General features: G+C 47.0%; 1 protein-coding gene across 9 annotated transcripts in view; it reads right to left on the minus strand.

Annotated features, from left to right (window-relative positions):
• The window catches only part of B3GALT1 (beta-1,3-galactosyltransferase 1), a 2,246,978-nt gene that overhangs the window by 849,586 nt on the left and 1,370,430 nt on the right, over positions 1 to 26,962 (minus strand). The window lies entirely within an intron of this gene.

Raw genomic sequence — 26,962 nt, forward strand, 5'->3', positions numbered from 1 at the left:
AGAATACAATGAGGGTCCTTTATCTTTCCAAGCAATACGTTGCAGAGCACATAGTATGAGCCCACCAACATCAGTTCCCACCTGCCTTCTGAAGTCTATTTGTTGCGCCGAGAGAACTTTTTTTTTTTTTGTTTTTACTCCAACCCTCTATGTGCTTTCGGACCATGCCTGAGAAGATTTTAGAATCAGCATCCAGTAGTGCAATTGGGCGGTAGTTCAGTGGACTGCACCTACTGCCCTTCTTATAAATAGGAAGCACATATGAAATGTGCCAAGAGGATGACTTAATCAAGACGATATCTTTTTGTGCATTTTGAGTTTTTGGTTCAGACATTGCCCTATCGCCCTATAGGTCAGTCCGAGCCTTTGAGGCACAGGGGAATTGGAAGGAACAGAAAAGTTAACACCAGGTGAAGTTGAAGGTGAGAGCTGGACAGAAGATGGGTGAGGACATAGGAGGCCGGGGGCGACTGGAGATGACGAAGAGTCTTAGAAGAGAAAGGGGACAGTGAGGTTCCGAGTAGAAAACAAGCATTGGCCAATCTAAGAGGGACACAGTTTAGAGGGCCTGTTAGAGGCTAGTGGGGCCTGAGATAGAGTACAGCCAAGGGAAAAGCACTAGGATTGTGGAGAATGCTGCTGACCTGGTCCAAGAGATTGTTATGGACAAAACATAAAGACTCCAAGAGTGAATGAGAGAAAGAGATACCAATAGGCTGACTAGGAGTCTTTAGTTAAACTCTAATAGGACTGAAAAGCACACCAAAAAAACGAAACACAGTTGCACATACAAATCGCTAGAAGAGCTACTTGTGATTCTGGGCAAGGTGGGATTATTGAGTAATCCCAGCCAGGGGGCTTGTATGTCAGACTTTTGCAACAGATGGAAACAAGTCCATTTTGGGTACCCAATCCAAAGGTATCACCTTGCAGAGGGCCTATTATAATGATGATCTGATAATCAACCCGGGTCATATGGAGAGGAAATAGACTGTGATCGGCAAGCCAAGTGATGACTGTCCAGGAGGGCCATCATAATACGCCAGCAACAGACAGGTGGCTGCCAGAGACCCCATAAACTTGGGAACTGTGAGTTACTCTGGTGTACTGTTCAGGAAACCTCACCCTGTCCACGAACTGTAATAGTGGATATTTTGGACTCCTGAAGGTGGTCACATTAGGAACCTAGCTCTGAACTTGATGAGCACTATTATGGATTACTGCGCAACTCTCAGACTTTCACAAAAGGGCTTATTCACATTTGGTTATCATTATTCCAACCTTCCCTCTGTTTGGACCCAATAAACATCCTTTGTTATATCCTTATTTGAATCATAAGTCCTTTGCTGACTCCCCATTCGTGAAAGACATTTTAAAATGAAAGGAGTGGGGGCGCTGTTGCGCCAAAGCAAGATGGCCGCCTGAGTGTGTAGCTCTGGACTACGAGGGCCCATATCCTTCGATATAACCTTGTAAAATACATTTGGAACATCCACTGTTGCCGTGGCAGCGAGATTGAACTGTATTCCACACTCGAGCCAAATTTGGGATCTGGAGACCCCTGTGAACCTCGCTAACACAACCGACTATGAGGCACTGCTGACGGCTGTTTTTGCCCGGGAACAGAGCTCTGTGGAGCTCGGACCAGTGAGGCCACCTGACCCCCCGGCGCAGGCGGGCTGTGTGGGGGAGGGGCATCGGAGCGCGTGTCCCACGCTGAACAGCCGCGCAGCCCAACAAATCTCCTGGCAGACCTGCGGCTGCACTGTACCATCCCGGGCTGGTGTCCGGAGCCTGAGACCTGTGCTCCCCCTCTCATTCGGAGCTGGAGCTGCGAATGGCCAGAGCCGCCACGGCTGTTCCACGCTACAGTGCAGCTCATCTGCCTGTCTCCCTCGCTCCCCCCTCCTGCGGCGCTCGGGCCCCGGTCCGACATCAAGGTAAGGAGGGCGGATAGTGGGGAGTGGGCTCGAGAGCAGGGATTCTACTCCTGCGGCCGTGGACTGGCCTGGGGCCCTCTCCTCCCCCAACAGTTTGCGGACCTGCGGTGGCATTCAGCTCTCCCACCGCAGGGGGAATCCCTGATAGCGCGCTCTCTACCCACTCTAATCTATGACCACTGTGCCGGCACCTTATGCACCAGCGCTGCGGTGACTCGGTCACTCACCACACGCCCCCTTGGGCTCCGGCGCCCGCCTTACACTGAGCTGACCCGGCTATACTGGACCATGAGTGCCTTCATCCCCCATCGACTCTGCCTTAGGGGTCGCCCTTCCACGTGTCTGAGTCCTGCACATTTGGGGACACATATTAGGCTTAACAGGAAAGCTTGAAGCGCACCTTGCTGCAAACTGGACACTGACCCTGACCCACAGGGCCGAAAAGCTACATTGACCCAGATGGTCCTACCATACGGTCGTTACCAGGGGAGCCACACTTCCTCTGTGGGCCCACTCTTGTCTAGGTTCCCGGTAGCTGGACCCGACTTATTAGCCTGGCATTTCCTACTCAACCAGAGGATCTGATATCATTAGAGACACCCGGATACTGGATCTGTTTTGGCCCCCCCCCCTAGTCTGTATACTCACCTGGCCGGCTAATCCAACCCTGTGAACCCTACACAGCATTGATCTCAGTGCCTGTCATATGCCCACTTGGTGTGAGGGGGTGCCGCCCTCGGCCCCGGCACCCGTCCCATACTAAACCGGTCCTGCTAAGTTGAACCACTGGTGCCTTCGCTGCCACAGACTCTATCCCGGGGGGCCCCCACCGCTACCGCCACGAGGGTGGGCATGGCCCATCGGGGCACGCTCAAATCTCTTGGAAAGAGGATTGGGTGCATAACCCTGCCATAAATTGGACACTGACCCACAGGCCCGGAGAGCTACATAACTGTAGGCCCAAGTATCCCTAATCTGCAACTATTATTGTGGGATTCTCACTACCTCTGAGTGCCTACTTTTGTCCGGGATTCCAGACCCTGAACCCGACCCTCAACATGAGCAAGGGAGCTGGTGCTGGGAAAAAGCAAGGCTCATTAAACATGTTCACTAAAACGCCGTCCAAGCCTGTCCCAGAGGACCCCGAGGGGCTACCTACTACCTCTGCCCCATCGGCTTCAGACGACTGGCAGAAGTTGCTGGAATATATTCGGGATAACTTCACTACACTCCATACAAAACTAAATGACATGAATGGGACCATCTCCTCCATTAAAGCCCATATCAAAAAAACGGATGGAAGAGTCGCTGAGGTCGAAACCAGATTGGGAGTTGCCGAAGACGACCTGGGCTCTCTACGCGCTACAGTCTCCTCGCTCACCAACCGGATGACAGCGGTGGAGAAGAAAAATGATGACCTCGAATCCCACTCAAGACGGAACAATTTGCGCATTATTGGAATACCCGAGGACAATATCTCAGAGCCCATGGAGGACTATGTGGAACGGATCCTAATGACACTCCTTGATGCCCCTAAACTCTCCTCGCAATTCTCCATTGAGAGAGCACACCACTCCTTGGCCACAAAACCCAGACCTGGCACACCACCGCGACCCATTATAGCCAGGATTCTAAATTTCCGGGACCGCGATGCCCTCCTACGAGCGGCCAGGATCAAGGGAGAACTTCTCCTTGGTGCAAATAGGATCCACCTCCACCCGACTACTCAGTGGCGGTGCAACGGGAGCGCCAATCATTTATATCTGTAAAAAAGAGACTTCGAGACTTAGGAGTCAGGTATTCCATGCTGTTTCCAGCAAAATTACGCATTGAACACTCCAACAAAACTTTCTTTTTTACGATCCCGGAGGAGGCCTCTAGGTTCCTCGATGAGCACTTTCCTGGCTAATCCACTGCTGCCACAGCCCAACATATTAGGGTACTTATTTGTTGCATTGGGGCAGTGATGGGCCGCATTTAAGCTCACTCATAGAGTTTCTAGACCACGCACCCCTACTCTGAATGTACTTCTGATTATTCCTGTTGGGTTGACCCTCCGTGTTTTGACCTTCCCTAGGGGAAGAATCTCACTTTATTTGACAATTATTGATACCCTACGGTCACTCTAGGGCTTGTAGCGGGCCGGCCCCCCTGCAGGGGAGCCTGGCTCAGCGAAATGCTTGCAAGCATGATGTGTCATGGCTGGAATCAATGGTAATGCATAAACATGTTGCGGGGACCCACCTGTCTTTACCATAAATCCTCCACTCATGAAACCTAAGCTGAATGAACTTGTTACTCCTACTGTATTTTGTACTATCCTCACCCTCTTTCAGTCCATCGTGCCACGGTTAGAACTGCTAACAGCCCCCCAGGCGCTGATGCCGAGTTGTTTGTTGATGATTTGTTGGGTATTGGGTTTCATTCCTCAAGTTGGGGGAGGGATGTGGGCTGGGGGTGGGGGGATTGGGAGTTATGTTGGAAAAATCTTGGCAACCACCAGAGAGGGCACATGTGACATACTAATACTACACAGGACCCCGGATGGGGTAACGCATGGGCCTAAGCCGAGAAGGCGTGGACCAACACGAACCCACAGTACAAAATTCAGAGCACCACTCCACGCAGATGGCGGATAACACCATAACCTTCATGAGCTGGAATGTTAGGGGTCTAGGCAACTACAGAAAGATGCGACAAATACAACTCTATGCTGAGCGTCATGGTATCCAAGTCCTATGCTTGCAAGAAACCCACGCTCGCTCCGAACAATGCGAGAGATTCGCTTAACAATGGGGACCCCAGAGGTACTACACAAATTGCTCTTCTCAAAGCAGAGGTACCCTCACCCTAATCCATAGGAACCTTAACTTCAGTTGCTCCCATTCGCATGTTGACCCCCTTGGGAGATATGTACTCATTGTTGCTAAATTACAAAATCAAGAGGTAGCCATTTTGAGTATATATGGGCCTAACATAGACGACCATGAATTTTACCTGCAACTGGCCTCGATTTTTGAAAGTTACCCCCAGTCCCCGATCATATGGGGTGGAGACTTTAACACGATTTTAGATGTTACCCTAGATAGGTCGGGCTCCAGACCTCACCAGCTTTCAAGGGCAGCCTACACTATCCTAACAACTTTTCCCCGACTGGCTATGGTCGACGCGTGGCGCTTGATGAACCCAAACTCGTGCACGTACACCTATTACTCCTCGGTACATGATTCATATTCAAGAATAGATAGATGGCTAGTGGCTGACATACTAATAAGGTGCCTGTCCCACCTGGCAATCCTCACCAGAATGCTGTCCGATCACTCTCCGGTGGTCGTCTCTCTAATTTGGGGACATGACTCTGAAAAAGCGAGACAATGGAAAATGAGGCCCTGTGCCCTCCTGGACCATAACTTCGCTTCCGAACTTGAGTCCTCCATTGAGGAGTTTTTTGAGGTCAACACAGATTCAGTACCCTCACTAGCCACCCTTTGGGAGTCATTCAAAGCATACATCAGGGGTATAGCCATATCTAAAGGTTGTGGCATTCTAAAACGTATTTGAGAGGATATCTCTGCCTGTGAATCGTCCCTGGCCGACATGGAATCCCAATATTCTCTGAACCACTCTTCCATGGCGCTTGCAGCACTGGGTCAGGAGCTGGATAGGTTCCGCGGCCTTGCAGAGCGGGAAGTTAAGTTCCTTGACAATCCCCGGGCAGTTAGATGGTATGGGGAAGGCGAACGGCCGGGCCGAGTACTGGCCAGGCTAATTCGACACGTGTTTGGTGCTCCCAACATCCCAGCAATTGAAAGGGCCAATGGCACTCTAGCTACCTCATCTCAGGACATCAACACAGAGTTCCTCGCATTTTACACATCTCTGTACTCTAAAGCGGATGAGCCTCATATCTCAGAAATCGACGCTTACCTAGAGGAACTCCCTCTTACGGCCCTATCTTTTTACGCCTCCGCTTCCCTAGATAGACCTTTCACTGTCGAAGAGCTGACCGAAGCTATCGATGCACTTGCTGCGGGCAAGGCCTCTGGTCCTGACGGTCTCCCTATGGACTTTTACAAACGTTATAAATCTATCCTGGCCCCACAATTACTGGCCTCCATGAGGCCATGATAACAGTACTCCTCAAACCTGGCAAACTCCCCACCCAGTGCGGATCATATCGGCCCCTTTCGCTAATAAAATGTGATGTTAAAATATTTGCGAAGCTATTGGCCAACCGCCTAGCACCACTCATGCCTCACATCACACATCCCGACCAGTCAGGTTTCGTCCCAGGTAGGTCCACATCCCTAAACCTTAGGCGGCTCTTCAATGTGATCAGTAGAATTAATCCAAACACACAGGCGGTAGCAGCCACCCTGGACATGCAGAAAGCATTTGACTTGGTGTCTTGGAAGTACTTGTGGAGAGTCATGGCAAAATGTAGGTTTGTCTCCAACTTTCAATCCTGGGTCTGACTCCTTTACACCAACCCAGCCGCCAGGGTCCGCACTAAGGATAGATGTTCCACCCTCTTCCAATTAGCCAGGGGGACGCGACAGGGATGTCCTTTTTCCCCATTGATTTTCCCCATAGCAATTGAACCCTTTGCGGACATGATGCACCAACCACATTCACACAGGGGCTTACGCACAGCAGGGCAGGCTGATATCGTCTCCTTATACGCTGACGATGCTTTGCTCTACATCCGCTCCCCAGAAGCCAACCTAGCTCCAATCCTACATGACGTGACCCGATTCGGTCAGATATCCGGACTCAAAGTAAACTACTCTAAATCAACCTTGTTTCCACTCACGGAAAACACACAGCCACCCACCGACATTCAGGGGTTGACGTGGTCCCATTCCACCTTCACATATCTGGGAGTGGCGGTCTCCCGGCACGTCGAGAAGTTGCGCACCGACAATTACCAGAATTACCTAGCAAACCTAACGACCAAAACTGCAAGTTGGACTAGACTCCCCATTTCCTTAGCTGGCAGAATCGATATCCTTTAAATGGTTGTGCTGCCTCAACTCCTATACCGCTTTACAAACATTCCACTATGGCCGGGTGACAGCTTCTTCAAGAGGCTACGCAGCATTACTAATACCGTTCTATGGCACTCCGGTGCAGTCCGGCTCAAACTGACTACACTCACCACTCTCAAAGAATTGGGCGGGTTCGGCGCCCCTGACTTCCTCAGATACTGGGTAGTTGCACAATCCGAATTCGCCTCCTACTGGTTCAGTACAGAGGCCCCCCCCTCATGTCCTACTTGAAAAACTAAACGTTAGCAAACGCACGATTGGTTCCCTAATTCTTAAGCCCGTTCCATCTGATCCCGACTCACCGGACCCGGTGGTTAGCACGTCACTTGCACTCACCAAAATATGGGTAATGGTTGCAACACCTAATCCGTTCCATGGTGACCTCCCACTCTGGAATTTTTTTCCTGATGTCCCATATATTCCTCAAACTATAGTCTCCCGCTGGTCGGAAGCTGGCTTCCTGACCCTGCACGATGTATTTGAACGGGACAATTTCCTGGAGTGGTCGGACCTTCCTCCACCCCTTAGACGTAAGCCATCAGCATGGCTGCAACACTCCTCACTTCGGAGGGTTCTCAAAGCCAAATATCCCGAGTTTCCTGCAATCCCTCCGGATGACCCCATAATAACTGAACGGTGCTCTCCCGATGCCTTCAGAGGGAAAGTATCTAGACTTTATAACATGCTGCAGAATAGAGCCGCCCCCTCTTTTGTCAAGCTGAAACTCAAATGGGAGGAAGACCTCGGGGTCGAGATCACTGATGAGCGCTGGGCCCGAATGTGTTCGCGTACCCAGGAGGTGTCCTACAATTCCAGGTTTAAATTAGTACAGTTCAAGATACTGCACAGGTATCACCACACACCAGCTAGATTACACCACATGTTCCAAGAGTATTCACCTCTCTGCCCCAGATGTGGAAGCGACCAAGCTACTTATCTTCATATGATCTGGCACTGCTCACACCTTACACAATACTGGCAGGACATATGCCATTCTATGTCAGACATACTAGACTGTTCCATAGATCCATCTCCCAATCGCTGCCTCTTTCCCGAGCTACCCGGTCTGAAACGTGACGCCAGGAAATTGGCTGGACTCTGTATGTTGCTGGCAGTGCGCTGTATTTTGTTGCGCTGGCTTCGCCTCAACGTGCCCACGCACTCCCAATGGCTTCGGGCAGTCACCTGGGTGCACGACACGGAGGAGGCCTGGGGGGCTATGCAACACCCTCACTCCAGACCCAGGGATATCTGACAACGATTTCGCGAATACATGTCCGCTCTGTCCTCCAGCTCAGACTCAGAAACCCCCCCTCCTTCCCACTCTTCTCGGTAGCTCTTTGCGGGATTTACCTCCCTCTCAAATCCTGGGCATAGGCCTCCCTTCAGTATCCGCTCTAAAGGTTTCATGTAATAATGTTGCATTGTATTGTGGAATCTGCTTTGTATGAATTGCAGGCTGATGCCGTGATGTACCTTTTCTGATTAGTTCTGTGTCTTGCTTTTGTTTTTTCCTCAATGGGTTGTTAAGTTGAATAAATAAAATTAAAAAAAAAAAATGAAAGGAGAGACAGAAGACAGAAAATATTTACGATAAACCCTAAAATGGGGATTCTCAAATAATAAGGAGTGTTCATGGTTGCAGGACAAACTGTGAAGAAGCCTAAAATTATCAAAGAAAACAATTCAGCAAAGAAATCAGAAATTCGAAATGAAATCTTGACCTGCACCTGAAAACAAAAAACAGATCAAATGCCATGGTTTTAAACTGAACAGTCTTTCCCCTCCTATTATGAAATAATTCCCCATAAATATATGTCCACCTCCATCCATTTACTATGATATAAATAACTGTGGTTAAGTGTCAATCGTCCATAGCAGCATCAGGTGAAGGAGACTGGCAAATGCCTACTCAGAAGCATTTGGATCTCTCCCTTTTGCGAAAGTGCATACTGACCCCATGATGCATATTAGTCACTGCGTTCCTCCACGTTTGCCTCTAAGAGCACTGACAATGTCTATACAGGATGAATCCCACTGTTGCTTTCTCACCCCTGGTCTCCTATATCCCGGCATTTTAACTCGACTCTTATCTTAATATGACCTGTATTTCTAACAACAACACTAAACACCATTGACTGATGCTACCCAAATGGTAAATGTTGCACGATACAAGACCCAGTTATTTTACATAGCTGTCATCACCCTTACAATTATCATTAACATGGTTCTAGTAAACAATGTGTGTACTTGGTATTTTATAGTATGCAGATTGCATGCAGAAACAAACATTTAATAAAAATGTTGCTTATGTACAGACTCTACAGAACCAGTGTGCAGCTAAAATTACTGCAGACCTTTAGTGGGAGAATAAATCAATTGCTTGGACATCGCGGAATGTTGAGAAATTGCATGCCATATTTGAATGCATAATACAGCTGCTTTGCATAAATTGCAATTGGCTGCCAGGTGGTTCAAATAACAGGCGTATGTACTCATCTGCTGATCAAAGCTAGTCCCAGGTGAGGATGTATTGCAACCAAGTCCAGCCATGAGATCCTAGCAGAACAGCATTTTATGATTTAGTTAAGAGAAATGCTACACTCATCAGTCTCCACTCGTGTTGTCAGAAATGTGTCCTTCATTAATGGCACTGAAGGACATGACTTGTGTCAATGAATAGAGAAATAATGACATTTGTACCAGCACGATCGAATCATGATCTCTAAAACAAATACATTCATGCTATGACAGAAAATGGATGTGAAAGAGACATAGCAATAACACACTATCCAGTGGGCCAGAGCCCCAGTTAGCAACGTGTCCCGGTGCCACAAGGAGCCCCTTTTCCATTTCCATAGCTGCTGCCGCCGAAGAAATTAGGTAAGTGGGGTAGAGGGTGTGAAGGGTTCAGAGACTCAAGGGGAAGGGAGGGAGGATGGATGGAGGAGGATGGTGGGGCGGTAAAGCAGCCATCAGGTTGCTTGGAACTTGGGCTGAGATTATGGTATTCCTGGCACAATCCGAGCAACCTGATTGGTTAGCTCGCTCGCCCCAGGTGCTAATGTCTGTTAACACATGTCTTTGGCCACAGCCTACAATGTACAATTTCAGATGAAATTAAGGAAATTAGCAAACATCATTGTAATGTCTGTATGGTGTGCAGTCATAATGTCGACATCAATAATGTCGACAGTCAAAATGTCGACAAAATAATGTCGAAAATGTATAATGTCGACATACAAAAATGTCGACACAATACATTTTCGACATTATTTTGTCGACATTTAATAAAAGCATAAATACATTCTCTATATATATACACACAAATACGTTGTTGATGGTAAGTTTGATATATCAGTATGTTTATTAAATTGAAAGTAGTATGTGTAAGTAAACGTAACTGTACAACATAATAAATAAATAAAATTAACAATACTTTTACTTTAATAAATATATAATTAAATACAACACCTTTGTGTAATTCATTTTAACTTGTTATATAATAAAGAACCAGTAGATGGCGCTTGAGAGCTAAAAATGTATGTCTATAATTATTAACTTATAATTGTTTTGACTTTCTACGTAAGGTACGTAGCACAACGTAAACGTGAGCGCCATTTTTAAAGCTCACTTTCGACTTGTTTTTACCGCGGTCGCCTCCTCGTCCCTTCGCTCCATGGATTTGTTTTTTTTTTGGGCATTTCATCATTTTTTTCATGGTTTTTCATCTGACGGACCGGGTCTATGTGGATTTCAAGGATTTTGTCGTACGGATGGTGGATTTTTTTTTTCGGATATGGCTTTTTTGGAAGTTTTTATTTTCATGGAGTAGCGAGATTACCCGGAACTGATTATTGGACTTTCGAGTAATATGGATTTTGGACACTTTTCGGTGAGTTTGGATACCTTTTTTTACTGAAGCTGTGGATTTCAACAAGAAAATGGTACTTTTTCACGGTTAATGCAACGTAAGTACTCTTTTTAGCATTTTAAGTTAAAAGCTATGGAATCTAAGTAAATGTCCTTGTTCTCTACTGTGAATGCTTGTACTAATTGCACTAATTTACTATCATAGTCTCTGTATTTTTTGGTTTTCGGTGCCTGATTTGCCAAAGAAATTGTTTGCGAAATTCTCATTTCTTGGTGTTGTTCTTCTAACTTTAAGTCTCGCAAGAAATGCCACAAACTTGGATTTTGGGTATTGAAATTTTTACTTATGCGGCTATGCCAGCCTTCTAATGCGTTATTTGTTCGGGGTTTGTTCTCCATGGTGTTGCGGTAGCAGTTCCATAACTCAATTGTGTATTTTGGTCGGCGTCTGTTGCCACTCCGTGTTAACTGGCCTATCCATGTATTTTCGAAGTAGTCTAGTAAATTTGTTAATTCATTCTCATGATTTTTATAGTATTCACTGTCAATTAAATGTTCGTAATAATTAATAACATGATTCTCCGGTACAAAAGCCAATGCAAAAAGTTTTTTTACGTTAATCTGAAAGTAACTGTCCTCCGTATATTTTGCTGACAAACCTAATTTCTGTATTTTTCTCCAAACACTTTGAGTGAAATGAAAAAAACAACCCTTTATTGTAGTGTCTTTGTACACGCATGAAAAACCCTTGATTTGTGCTGTTTCAAAATCCATGATTATTGTCTCTGGTTGTGAATCTGGTGTAGTTTCCTTAATTTTATTGTATACGATTTTGTAAGCGTCCTCTGTTTTTTTTGGCATCAAAAAGTAAATCAGTGGTAATGTTTTGTCATTGATTGTTCCATGGACAGTATAAAATTGAAAAAACGGGTGGGGGCATACTTTAAACGTGGCGTCACTTTGCCAATATTTGCTTTGACTTAGATGGCGAAAGTTTTCAGAGGTAGCGAACACCAAGATTTTTTCATTGTTTATTCCCATTTCGCCACAATAAAAATGTTCTCCTCTCGCTGTAATCTTAAAAATATCCGGAATACGTATATGTTCAAAGGATGTAGGTGGAGGGGGTAGGTTTTCATTGGTATGTTTTGCTCGGTTCATAGTGCGTTGCATCAACTTTTCAGCTGGTAATTGCGCTGTTACATGCGTTGGTAATTGGCCACAAACTTCCCTGAGTACCGATCCACTAGTTTCCCCCTCATGTTCTACTGCTTTTCTTTTAAGTTCCGTTAATGTTTTCCTGATGATTATATTTGTTTGATCAGGCATATGATTGTGTTCAGCGTTTCCCTTTACATCTGTTCCCACTGTTACTGCGCGGGCTGAACATTTATTTTTTGTATATTCTGTGCAGCGCCAGTATATTCTCTCTTTTCGCTGAAGTTCTTTACAGAATATGTATCCATTCCATACCAGCTGCTTACTTCCTTTTTGGCTTTCTATAAATTCTATTTTGTTTTCCATTTTATCACCTGAAACGACACGTAAAAATAATTTTTTTGAGGTACTGTATACTATTTCCTTTATTGTAGACGTAATTTTTCATAATGGTAGTGCGTCTTACCTTTTCGCTAGAAAAAAGTACGAAAAAAATGCTGTCAATTGCCCGAAGTAACCTCTCAAGAGATGTTCTGTCAGGTAATGACGGTTTTTTCACAGCCGTTACCCGTTTCCTGCTATCAAAAACAAGGTGCTTTACTCAGGAATGTCATCTAGCGTGTTAACCATTTCGTAACCTATCTTTATCCAGTGTCACAGACAAGTGGGTGATTACGGACGAAGGGAAGGGGAGGGGGTGCTGGGATGGTTCGTGATGGAGGGTGAGGTTGGGGGGTTGGGGGGGGGACCCCCCCCAATGATTATTTCTGGTTATTGTCTATGATAATCGACCATTTTTTTTGTCGACATTTTTTTTTCGATAAATTGACTTCTTCCATTCTATGTATAGGATGTCGACATTATTGTTTTCGACATTTTCTTTTCGACTTTTTTGCATGTCGACATTTTTTTGTCGACATTTTGACTATAAACCGTCTGTATACTGTTGTAACATTATGAACAGGCGTGATGTATGTGTGATCACAACCACTATCAACAGCAATGCAAATATATATTAAAATAATGCAATAAGGTATTGAGTTCTAGAAGCTAATGAGAAAGATAATGGCAACGTTGAATGGTGACAGATAATACAGACAGCATCAATTATTTCCAACATTTTATTTTAACATGTCTATTGATATTTACAGTCATATGAAGAAGGTGGTACATTCAATAAGGGCGAGGGGATTCAGGAATAGGTCCTACTGGCTGAGAAAGTTGGAAGCAACTTTCCATGGAGCAGAGATGGTGCTTTAGAGACACTTTTAATGAGGGCCTAATGGTGGTCTTTAGGATAACATTGGGAAGGGAGGTACGGTAGAAAGGCTCAAAGATGCAGCAGAGCAGATGGTGGGGTTGACCCAGAGGTGTGAGGGCTGATAGACAGGTGTTGAATAAAGGGTGCGAGTAGTGTAGTAGAACAGTCTAGAGTTGCTGAGGTTCCAGGGGCTAAACCATGGACATGTTTGAAGGAGAGTAGTAGGAATCTGTGCTGTAGAGAAATAACTAGCATGAAGCCAGTGATCAGGAGTGAGAGTGGATCAGGTGTCATTCCAGAGTGTGTGAAGCACAGCAAAATGTAGGATCTTGTTGGGGCTAAAGGAATGGAGGGGATACCTAGGCGTAGCATCAGATAGTAGTCAAGGTGATAGGGTATTAGGTTAGATATGAGAGTATTTGTGGCGAGCCATGCTAGGATGGCCTTGTTTCTCTGAATTTCAGAAGGTTGAGCTAAGCAGCACTCGTGGATGAGTTGATAAATCCATGAAGTTTCAGTTTGCTGGTAAATAATTTTCCAAGTAGCCATCTTTGGTGGATGGCATGAGAAGGCCAGTTGAAAATCAAATGGTAGATGGAAGGAGGGAGGGGCTTGTTTGGCAGGGGAGAACATCCCTGCAGTTACAGAGAAATTGTGTATAAGAGTTGAAGTACTTTCTAGTGGTGGAGAATCAGGGCAGTTTGACATGGGAAGCAAGATCACATGGGCTAAGGTAGTAAGGGAGAAGATTTAGTAGCATCATGAAAGTGGCGAAAGTAACCTCTGAAGAAAGATTTGTACTTAACCACGCAGTATGTGTAGATGGTGAAGCTTTGTGTGCCCACAACAGCATACAGTCAGAGGTTTTCAAGCTTCAGAGATTGAGAGGGAATTGTGAGAGATGTAGGATGCATTCCAGCTAACACCAGTGTCTTCATTTACATGCAATGTCTATTTGCTAAAATATGAAAAAGAAATTAAATATTCATAGATCTGTATTGTATACATATATTCTAATTCAGTATTTTTCTCTTTCAGCCTCCAATAGCCCCGGAAAAGCAGCACAATTACCCCATTCTCAAAATGTATTCCATTAACTAAAGCTGTGACAGTGTTTGTACTTTCTATTTACTTTTTCTTAAGGGATTCACTAATAATTATGTGATTACAACCTTTAATCTGTCTCAGGAGTTCTGCCTGTCTCAATTCATATTACAGGAAATGCAAAATGTTATTTGAATGCTACAGGCCACTACGGAGGTAAAACAGAGCGTGTGAATCCAACTCCGATTTTCCGTGGTGTTGAGCTTTATGAATTGATTTAAACCATGTTCAGGGACGTCATTTCACCAAAATGCCCAGGGCAGCGGAAGTGACATCACACGACCCTGACCTTTGATGACATCACAGGAAGTGATGTCATTTGACCCCATCCCAAAGTGACCTCACGGGAAGCAATGAAACACAAGCTTTTACCCCTTGGCAAAACAGGAAGTGGCATCACATAGCATTGTTCCTAAGTACACTATGAAAAATATGGTTACGATATCACTGTGATATACATTTCATACAAGAATGGGCCACCATAGGTATCATTATTATCAGTGTGTATAGGCCCATATTACCAAATTACTGTGAATGCAAGTAGACATCCAAGGCCAAAAAAAAATGTGTTATTATATAGCACTTAAGCTTAAGTGATTTATATTGAACAGATATACACACAATATCACCCAGACTGCATTGGCACTCATTTATGGACCTCCGATGGATGAAAGGCTGAGTTGGCCTTGCCAGGATTCAAACTTTCAACCTGCAGCTCACACACACACACATTGCAGCAGCGAGCGCTCAGCCCACTGAGCTATCTTACAAGCTATAGTAAAATGAGCAATTACATGTCTGAATGTTCTCAAAATCAGAAGCAAATTACACTCTGTAGTGGGCATCATTAAAATGGTAACTGAGATTTAACAGCAGACCAGTTCATCTACAGGTCTGGTGCAGAGTTGGCTGCATGTCAAGCCTGCGTGGATCTACATTTCAGACTTCAGAGTTTGGCAAGATAGGGAAAGCAGCACACTCGCACAGCATCCCATACTCTGGGAACTCATTACCTCATGCATGCAAACAAACATACTGAACAGCATGCCAGGGAGATGGGAAAGATAGACACATTACAACAAAGCATTCATTGTGGCTCTCTTCTGCTGTGATTTTTTTTTACCTGCCTTGAGGCCAGCAATATTTATTAGTTCGGCTGAGAGAGAGCGAGAGAGACAAATAAAGTAAGAGAGAGAGACAACGAGAGAAGGGAGAGGGGGATGGAGTGGAGAGACATAGAGAATGAGAGAGGAAGATTAGAAAGCAAGATAGTCAGAGGAATGTTCTGACAGGCTTTAATTAACCTACAGACTACAAAATGAAAATGCGTGGTTTACATCATCATCCGTCATTGCAACGTACAGTTGCTATACTTATGCTAACCCATGCTCCAGTCCAGAGGTCGCAGGAGGTGGGCAGAGGTTGCAACTATGACCATAGAGGTCGCACTTGAGACCTCTGGTGACCTCCAGATGACGTCCCTGGCCATGTTTGGTTCATGTACCAATTTAATAGCATAGTGAACTTCTGTATGTAAATCTAAAAGGATGGTGCATTAATCTTAAATGATGCCGAACGTACATAGCGTAATGTTGCTGATATTTCATTCTAAAATAATAGGCTGGGCTGCATTCACAATTATTGCTGTCATTCTTGGGTATCTACAAATCGAGAGCATTTCCGTCGTAAATAGCCCTGCCTAATTTGAGGAATGATTGCCTTCTATGTAATCAAGTGTGTATCCATCATCTGGCTTTATTTGAACATTCAAAATCGTGTGGTTCAGTTTCGGTGTATGTATTGTGCACAGTTTATGCAAGAATCACAATCTTTATCAACCTGTACATGTATATGCATTGTGAAACAAAAAACACAGTATTAAAATGAAACATTCAAAAAAATGACCGAGTCATAGTGGCCTCTGTGAACCAACCACAGAACTTCAAGTTAAACATGCTTTGCCACTGGTGCCCAGAGTAGACTGACAAGGCCGGAGATATCTGAGCACACCCACAGTGCTTCAGCTATGAGGCATGATGCTGGCTTCTGTAATCTGCACAATTTATCAAGCTGGATTCTGGTGCTTTCAGATATAGACCCTGAGGGGAGTTGAATGTAGACAGATTCAGTACAATCACCATCTGCGTCTTTTATGGCAACATCAGAGTGGGAAATCTGTTTTATGATTTTTAGATGAAATATCCTGGTTTTGATATTTATGAAATCTGGGATGTTAGTGACAGGAGGCTGATTTACAGAGAATGTAATGGCAGCAACTCTTCAACACTTAAGTTACTCTTGGAGAAATTGCAGTACTACAGGTAACTTAGTCTTCTTGCGTTAGGAGTAATTCAAAGTGAGGAGTAATTCAGCATTACTCCTCGTAATGATTGTGTGAACCGGCCATGCAGAGTTACTCCGAATAAAATTGTGATTCAAGCCCAGTTTTCTTTTTCTTCATGCAATTATGTGTTGGTGTTTCAGTGGTTTAGGACAGATATCAAGGGCTGGGGCTAAACGGTTTGGACTGTAGTGGGAGCATTTGAACTGACAAAAGGGATCTCTGGTTTGGTAAAATGAGGTTCAGTCAGTTGAACCCTGTTCACTTATAAGTGGGAAAGAGAATGCGTTTCTGAACTGAGCGAGGGAGCTGCACCAGTGACATTGATTCTGCAAGGTGAACTGTGCATAACCCTCAACATACATCTCAGAGTAGCAAAGCACGGACACATATCCTGTCTATCATTATTTTAAGGTCATCTTCTGACACAAATTGCAATGACCTTGTGCTTTACCCGGGGAGCAAAAGCAGCCAGTGGGTTGTCCAGAAATTTTTGAAGATGTATGAGTCGTCTGTCATATTGGTATCAAATATTTTCAATGTCAGAGCAATGCAAAATTGCATATGCCTAAAAGCTCTGTGACAGCCATTTTCATTGGGTTTATCATAGCATTTATTTTTTATTCCTTATTTGTAGATCTTATTAGTAGTTGTCAGTATTTTATATGACATCTACTTTCAACGAACTGTGGCCTGTAGTCATGAAGAGACATTCTTTTCACTTAATGCCTTACCTTTACCGTCCCCCAATTTAGCAATGAACCAACAACTTGCTGATGGTCTCCTTTTTTAGGGGGTGGGTTTCTGTGGCCACACCTCAGTCCAGGGTTGAGAACATGCCCTTCAGTCGACTGGTAAGAGACTTTTATATCTGGTGATTGTGGTTCTGATACATGTATTCCTGTGCCTGGATCACGTTGGAAATGTTGCAGTGACTGCTCTGAGTGAGCAATTATTCGTGAGGGTCTTAGCCTTGGTTTTCAATAAGCTAATGAAAAGATATGACTGATCAGACTCATTGGAGGAGCTCCCTTAATTGCATTCACTCCTGTGAACATTTAATTGAATTGTGTGGCATTTTAGTTGAGTGCCCTTCTACCAATTGAGTACAGTTCAACATCGGCATGTGTGAAGTAATTTTTATGTTGCAGTAGTTGAGGTTGATCTGGAGGTGTATGCATTCCACCTTGGTTGATCAAATTGAAATGGGTTAGGCTGGGGTCTGTACTGCAGTCAATGATGTGTTATGGTTTGGGCATTGGTAAAGTAATAACAAGCATTGGCAAAGCAAATAGTTTGTGCATTTATTGCTGTTCTTTGCATTTATAGGCACCACGGTGCAAGGAGGAGGGCACACATTTTCAAGTGAGGAGCTGAGCAGGAATGTTGGGGTGCAAGAAAATAAGAAGGGAATGAGCAAGGGAGGAAAACATTGAGAGAGGGTGCAATTTATGATGAGCAAGAGGAAATATGAGCAAGAAAGGCGGAGAATGGGAGCGGAAGAGAAAAAGCGAGGGTGTGTGAGATCTGGAGAAGATGGAATGAGGTGCATGAGGGATATCCTCAAGGGTGGCAGGGTGAGGGGGAGAGTAAGGGCACACAGAGGAAGGATGCAAAGAGAGAGAATGACATTGCACAGAGTGCAAGAGAGATAGAGAATGGCAGCGCACAGAGCATGAGAGACAGAGCACAGAGCGTGAGACACAGAAACAGAGCACGAGACGCAGCACACTGAGTGAGATCACGCACAGAGAGAGTGAGAGCACACACAGAGAGACTGAGATCACACAGAGAGTGAGATCACACACAGAGAGAGTGAGATCACACACACATAGAATGAGAGAATGCAGAGAGAGTGAGAGCACGCACAGAGAGTGAGAGCACGCAGACAGCGAGTGAGAGCACGCACAGAGTCTGACAGCACACAGAGGGACAGAAACAGTGCAAAGAAGAAAGAGACAGGTGAGGGAGAGGCAGAGAGGGGGCATGTTAAAGAGAAAAGCGGGTGGAAAAGAGAAAGGTGGTATGGTCGTGTGTACTTCATCTGCATAATCATCTTCATGAACACGTACATCCATAACTATATGCACACTTCAGTGCCCTGTGCTCCACTGGACCTTCGCTTGGCCGCGAGTTTGTTTTAGACAACCCTTGCGCATGCATGGAGACCATCCACACCAAACATGACCCATCACAGATGTCGCATCTCATTGAACCCAGACACCAGCCCTGACCCGCAAAGCCTTACGTTGCTTGCATTGGCAGCTAAAACACATGGGTTTACCCGCTGAATTTCTATGCCTTTTCAGAGGGTAGGTATCAGGGAGAAGCCGAACATTGTTACAGTTAGCCTTAACAGGTTATCCTCAACAGATCTGCTGCTCTCTCTAAAAGTGCTTCTGAGGGGCCGTTGAATGCCATAGCCCTCGTGGAACGAGGCACGCCCTCGCTGATTATGACGCAGCACCATGCAAAGCAGTTGACCCAAGCCACCCCAATCCAAACCTGCCAAATGTGTCATTTTAACTTCCAGCGTGCTCAGACGTTTGCAGGGACAGTATGGGATCCATTGACTTGACACTGCAGTAAGGATGAATGGATTTCCCTAGCTAACCAGACGGAAAGCAAAGATGCATGCTGATTTTAAACTTGTGAACCCGGCAGCAGGCGCTCGATCTACTGAGCTATGTCAAAAAGAAGAAACACGGTGCACCTTTAGATACAACGTGGCTCATGAACACACGGTCAAAACTTGTAAGCGCATACTAAGCAGCCGCTCACACAGCAAACAGTCAAGACATGAGTTAAGATTACCGTTTGCCTGAAACAGAACGCACAGTTGCAATAAAGTTTTTCTTTTCTCCCAGTTATCCCTCTATGAAAACAAAGCGAACGTACATCAATCAATGAGTGTCCCGTCCTACAAAAAACCCAATCATGACTATGCAGTTTGAGGATTCATCAACAGTATTAAACCCTGAGGGTATTGGTAACTCACCGACAACTGAAATACATATAATGGGGGGAGTTACACAAAATGTTTTGCATTGTAGTTGATGTTTCGCAATAGCAACATCAGCCACAAAGTGCCCCAAGGGATCGCACTTGGGAAAACATGGAGATCGCACCAACACGTCCATTGTTTATTGTGTCCTTCAGACTACACTGCCCCAAGCATCACACGGCCGCCCTGATGGAACTTGCCAATGGAGCCATTGATCCATTACATTTCCAAGTATTTAATACTAAAAAGGGCAGCTTGGTTGGTACGAGGGAGCTGTCTCAGATCAAAAGCCCTACAGACTACAACTAAATGATCGGACAAAGTGCTTTTTTTAAACGTTACAATCCAACGCTCAGATAAGTGACCAAGACCCATGTTCAAAAAGTTTTCATACAAAAAAGAGGAAACCCAACTGGAAACGGGAGCAAACCCCACTTAACGGGTCAAGTGCTGTGAAATGCACAGGTATTTCACAGCTCTCTAGCAATTCTTGCCATGCAAAAAAGTACACTTTTGGACTACGTCATGCAAAGCTCCTGTAATGTGGCCATTATACCCAACCACGCAAAGCAGGTGCTTGACTGGATGAGCTGGTGGTCGGAGTAGGGTAGATCAGCAGGTCAGTGCTCTTGACGCAGAGATCTGCACGTATGGTCACAGGCCAGATCAGCATTTCATCCTCACAAGCATGATACAATAAAAACAATACATTTCCTAAACACCTCACCTATTATGAATGAGCCAAATGGATTTCCGTTTCTAATGTGTGATATGTGAACTGTGAATAATAATTGGCTAGTATGGTTTATAGCTATGGGCGAGTGTGTAATAGTAATGTGTAATAATGTGCTCACACCTAGGTCGCTATGTTTCCAATCCTCCAATGGGAGGACTTTCTAACAGCTCCTAGCAGGAAACCAAAGGCAGTTTAAACATAAATACATATCTAGTGGACAGTTTGAAAGCATGCATGATGTATGCATATTTTACTGTTTCCGAGTGCAGCACATGGCAGATGCTGCGCTATACAAATAGCACCTATCAATGGACCTGCCCTTGTGCTCTTCACTGTAGATAGCATGCAAACATGATCCGATCCGTGATGATCTCTTGAAGCGCGATTGCTGCAGCTGTGTGTGTGTCAGGGGAGAAGGAGGGATATTTTTCTGGGGGGCAGGTTGGAGGACTGCTACATAGTGCGTGCGCTCCTGCACTGCACTAATGCAGCACCCCGCAGTGCTCTGCTCTCCCATCGCTGCATTGCAACAGCCGGTCTAAAGGATGGGATGCCAGTTTGGGCTTCCGCAGGAGGGTTCATCTCTGTGGTATTGATCTATCTGCAGAAGTGAGGCCTCTGCACTGAGATAGCAGCAAAGGGGCGAAGCCATACAGAGAGGGGCTGTAGTAGAAAGGGGCTCAGACCCACAAGTTCATGCCCAGGGAAGGCTGGTGGGACTGTTAAGGAGCCATCCTCATAAGTAGCTCTGCCATCCCTACCCTCCCACCCCACTGCCTTTACTATATGGGACTGGCGCTGTCCAAACCTTGTCAGCCTTTCATGGGAATTGGACTGACTCTGCCCCAGCCCCAAAGCCTCTTCATGGAACGGACTCTACCCTTATGGTTTTACAGCTTTGTAGCACTGTACAACAAGCTACTGGCAACATTACATTCAGTAGAAAGAGTCTTACTAGAAACAAAATGGCTTACTTGGACAAACAAGCACACAAGCACATCCAATAATATCACTAGCTGCACAGCCAATCAGGTGCTCCTTACATCAGAAACACTACACCAATCCCCCACAAGTCATTAGATGTACGTTTTCAGAACCATTTTAAACCAAAACATAACTATTACAGTCCGTTAGTTAATTTTAATAAACAATACTGTTAAATGCATAACATAACTTTAAAGCTGCAGTAAATATATTTGAAAGCATTAATCAAGTCAAATAACTTTTAGATAGCATTAACAGATTGTGGCCACCATTTTGGAAGAAAAAATGGCTGGCAAATTCACCACACAATACAAATTCAGCCAAAGATTGGAAAAAGAGGTGTGGTTGCAGGGAAAATTGGTGGGAATGGGAGGAAAATCTTATAGATATCACTTAGCAATGGGCGTGAAATGGGTGGGACACATATCCAAACTACATAAATCCATCCTCACATGTCATCTGCATTGAAAAGCATTACAAACCTAGATTCAAAGCACCTATTTCAAGCCCTTTTGTTTAATGACAATAGTTTCGGCTTTAAAGGTAGCACTATCAGCACCACCTAGTAGCCAACACTAAAACACAAACTTGTTCATATGATAGATAACTACGAGGCCACCAGATTTCCACACAATCAAGGGAATAACATCATGGACTATGTATACCAAATGTATATCGTCTTTTGTAATAGCCCCTGTACTAATGGTTACACTAACAACATGTACTCATTTATTTGAAACAACGTTCATTACTTTTTAACTGTTTGGGGATTGTGGTTTTGTTGGAAGTCCTAACCAGAGGTTTATATGGATTATGGTTACTCTGGAGCCCACTTTTGCAATAACAAATGTATATGGAATCTCAGATGGTCATAGAGGCAATTAGAGAAAATGCTTCTAAGATCAGGGCAAATTTCCTTATAAAGGTTAAATTATGTAATCCATAGAAGCAACTGTCAGCTCTTTGTGAGTACAGTAAATGGATGATTCTTGGGCTAGGCATTCCAAAAATAATTTTCTTGTTTTTGGATGTGGCTGCAATCTGTAAAACCTGAATTTCCTGCATTTTAGTTAATTGCAGAGTGTGCCTTGGCTTGTAAACTTTCAGTCTTTCATGAACAGTGTATATACCTACAGGCCGATTCATGGATTCAACGTGCGCTGAAAAAACGGCGCACGCGTACGAAAATGTGCGATTCGCAGAGAAACAGCGAAAATCGCAGTGCAAGTGCGATTATCGCAGTGCAAGTGCGATTATCGCACATCTATTCATGGAAGTCCGTGCACGCGCGAAATGTGGGATGTGCGCTGAAAAAGTGCGCGGCGCACGCTGGCGCACAGGTCATCGAACGCCGTGCGATAAGGCCACAGCGAATTCGCACATAGCGCGGCGCACATAACAAAAGTAGGCGTAACACGGGGCGTCACACGCAGAATGGGGAACAACTCGTGAAAATGTGGGCGTCACGGGGGAAGTACAGGAGGCAAGTGCGCAGAACGCCCACACGCTCGCCTACAACACGTATTCATGGAATCGAATAGGGAGAAACAGCGCACGGCCAAAGACGCACACAGGCCAATACATGTCCGCCACACGAAAGCAGGCGGTAGCGTCCCTGCGCAGGAAAAAAATGTGCGCCAAAGTCCTACACGCGCGAGAAGGCCCACACGCGATCGGGCCTGGGGGAGCGTGTGCGTGTATTTCAGGGGTGCGTGTGAAGTTCCACACCCGATTGGCCTGGGCGCGTGTATTTCAGGGGTGCGCGAGAAGTTTCTCACACGCGATTGGCCTGGGCGCGTGTATTTCAGGGGCTCGCGGGTGTTTACACACGCGATCGGGCCTGGGGGAGCATGTGCGTGTATTTCAGGGGTGCGCATGAAGTTCCGCACGCGATTGGGCTGAGTGCGGGTATTTCAGGGGCTCGCGGGTGTTTTCACACGCGATCGGGCCTGGGGGAGCGGGGTACGTGTATTCCAGGTGCTCGTGGGTTTTTACACAAGCGATCGGTCCTGGGGGAGCGTGTGCGTGTATTTCAGGGGTGCGCATGAAGTTCCACACGCGATTGGGCTGCGTGCGGGTATTTCAGGGGCTCACGGGTGTTTTCACACGCGATCGGGCCTGGGGGAGCGGGGTACGTGTATTCCAGGGGCTCGCGGGTGTTTACACACGCGATCGGGCTGCGATCGGGCCTGGGGGAGTGTGTTCGTGTATTTCAGGGGTGCGCGAGAAGTTCCTCACACGCGATTGGCCTGGGCGCGTGTATTTCAGGGGCTCGCGGGTGTTTTCACACGCGATCGGGCCTGGGGGAGCGTGTGCGTGTATTTCAGGGGTGCGCGTGAAGTTATTCACGCGATCGGGCCTGGGGGGAGCGGGGTACCACTCACCGTCTGCCTTGCGTGTAGAAGAACGCGTAGCCAACACCCGCTGTGAAGTAATAGCGTGTGAACCCCAACGCCTGCAAGACACACGCACCGCACCCCACGAAAAGCAATGCCCGTGCGCGATACGTCACAGACACGCATACGCGCTAAGGGCCTTTGGTCCAATGGAATCGCGTATGCGTGCTGATGCGCTTACGCGCTAAGGGCCTTTCCTCGATTCACACGCTGACGTACATAATTTTCACGTGCCAAATCACTCCGTATCAAGCTGGCCACGCGTTAGCACACGGAAGACCACGCTCCTGCCCAGAAGGCCGAACTACTGCCCCCCAGAGCCCTGAGCACGCTCCCACCTGCCATCTGCTGCTGCCTGACTGCCTGCTGCCCACGTGCCCTGCCATTTGCTGCCTGCACATCAGCCAGGGGTGCTGTTGCTGTGACCACCCCTGCTGGAACCGAAGACTCCCGACTGGGATTCCATCGCTCCACAGCCCAGCCCCAGGACCCAGTTGCCCACCAACTCCTGCCTCTGGGGTTGTCATGTCGGGGCAAACACCATCTGAGACCACTGACAACCCCCGGCCTGAGAGGCAGAGGGGCACCAGCTTCAGTGCCACCGAAGTTGGTGTCCTGGTGGAGCAAGTCCTGGGGCAGTATGATGCCCTCTTCGGATGTTCCCGCGCCGACAAGGAAGGACGGACTCGGATCTGGAATGACATCGTGACTGCCATTAACGTAGAGGGGGTGGCAGTCCACGACTTACAACATGTCAAGAAGCGCTGGGAGGACTTCAGGTCCAGGACCCTGAACAAGAACCGGCGCCTCCTGAAGGCAGCGGATGCCAAGGGGCGCCGGGGCCACTTGTCGGAAGAACAGATGAGGGTCCTGGAACGCATATCCCCAGCGCTCCACGTCCAGGTCCTTGAGAGGCAGACCCGTCTGGAGTCGAGCGGTGAGTGTACATGCATCCTGATTGTGAGCAGTGCGTGTGGTGAGTATTCAGTAGTGTGCAGGTTGCACATCTGTTTGTATGGGGTCGAGTATGGGTGGGGGTGTACAGGGCCGTGGGGCTGACACATGCGAGGGCTGGAATGTGTGAGACATGGATGGTGCTTGTGTGTGTAGGCTTGCATGCCAAATGCAGTTGTGTGGGCACACATGTTTGGATGAATGTGTATGTAAGTAGACATGTCCGCGATGCCACACATGTATGTTGTTTTTGGCTGCATGTATCAGCACTGTGTACATGTGCATGTTTGTGTATTTGACAAGGGTGCAACAGTGATGCAACATGGATGCATGTGACAGCGGTATGTGGAAGCCTGATTGGCAGATGTGACATGGATGCCCGTCTGAACACTGCGACACTTGGCAGAGGTGTACACATGCATGCAAGTGTGGTGGTGTGTGTACATGTGTGGTGCACTTCCTGTGTTGCATGTGATGTCTGGCTCACCTTTGGCTGATAATGCTGTTGTATGTGTATGGATGGTGGTGGCAGTTGCGATATGGCTGTGGTATGGCTCATGTGTGCGAGTTGTAATGACATGTGTGTTGGGGATTGTGATGACATGTCTGAGGTTTGCCATTGCCACTCATGTACAACTGTCATGTGTGTATGTGTCCATTGTACAGTGCCCTGATGCATGTGTTATGTTTCTCCCTGTCTGCAGCGTCAACTGATGAAGAGGGCGGAGAAGGTGCTGTGGAGCACAGCGGCGGGGATCCCACCGCCAGACGGAGACGCAAGGCCCGCTCCCCTCCCATGTTGTGATCTCGTCGGGGAGTGAGGAGTCCAGTGCCGCGTCCCAGGCTGCAGCTGCCGGGGGGAGGTCCAAGATGCAGAGGTTGGAGTTGGACTCCTCGGCAGCAGAAGGGGCAGCTGGGACCCCACAGGGCCCAACAGGGGAAGATGGCACGGAGTCATCCAGCTTGGTGGGGGGTTTGGTGGAGGAGGAGGCCGTGCAAGCACCAGAGACTGGGTCTGGAGGTGGGGATCCCACTGGTGCTAGTGGTGCAGTGCAGGACCAGGGACAGGAGGCAGCACAGGCCGCAGCGGAGGAGCCTGTGTGCAATCCTGTCCCTGATCCTGTCCCTGCATCATCGTGCACCAGCAGGGATGCCTATGTCCAGCCCATTTTCAGGCAGGGGATGAGCTCACGTCAACTGGCCTTCCTCTGCCTGCGGATGTGGCTATCCGGGTCCGGGTTGAGCCTGTCCTGGCTGGTGTGGCGTTGCGTCAACGGGCCATGCGAGGTGACCTGCAGTCTTTTCATGAAGAGACTGCACGTCATCTCGAATGACTCGTTGACCACGTCAGCCTGCTGGGACAGGTCACCCAGGCCGGATTCCTCCGTCTGATGGGGCTTGCTACGACCCCCTCCTCAACTGGACCCCCTACGCACCAGTCGTCCTCTGTGCCATCTTCCCACCCATCAGTCACCTGGGTGCCCTATGGAGCTGCCTCTGACGGTGCGGCCAGGCTGGTGGAGGAGGCATCCCTGCCACAGTCGGGAGTCGGACGTCCAGCAGGGGTGGCCACATCTACGACTGCACCCCAGCCGGCGGAGGATGTGCAGGCAGCAGGAGGCAGTGCACGTGCAGAGGCACAGCAGCAGCAGCAACGTGGTGGGAGCCATGAAGGCTCGGGGCCTTCAACATCGGAGGGGCAGGCATCGGCCGGAGGGCAGGAGGACCCAGGATATTGAGTGTCTTCCGTGTGGCAGCAGTTGGGCCACGCCATAGATGCGGAGCGGCAGCGGGCGGAAGAGGCACGGCTCACAATGGTCAGGGTGGAGAACTCCATGCGGAGGGCCCTGAGGCGGGCCGAGTGCCTCGAGGCAATCCACAGGGGTTTGGAGGTGGAGACGTTGACGGCCCTGCGGACCCTCGGGGACAGGGAGGAAGACCGCCTCCGGGACATTGAGGAGGAGTTCGATGATGCCCTGGCCCGGGACATCCACAAGTGAGCCGTGAAACTAGCCCGCTGCCCTTGTACATAGTTATGTAGGTAGTGTTAGATTTCATTTTTGTTTTGATTTTATTTGGACCTTTCGGACATTGGCCACATTTTTGTATATAGTTTATTTTATTAGTTAGTGTAGTTAGATAGGTTTCCTTTCTTTTGTTGGG

This window comes from Ambystoma mexicanum, chromosome 9 (genome assembly GCF_040938575.1).
Source record: "Ambystoma mexicanum isolate Mex_15411 chromosome 9, UKY_AmexF1_1, whole genome shotgun sequence".
Classification (NCBI taxonomy): domain Eukaryota; kingdom Metazoa; phylum Chordata; class Amphibia; order Caudata; family Ambystomatidae; genus Ambystoma; species Ambystoma mexicanum.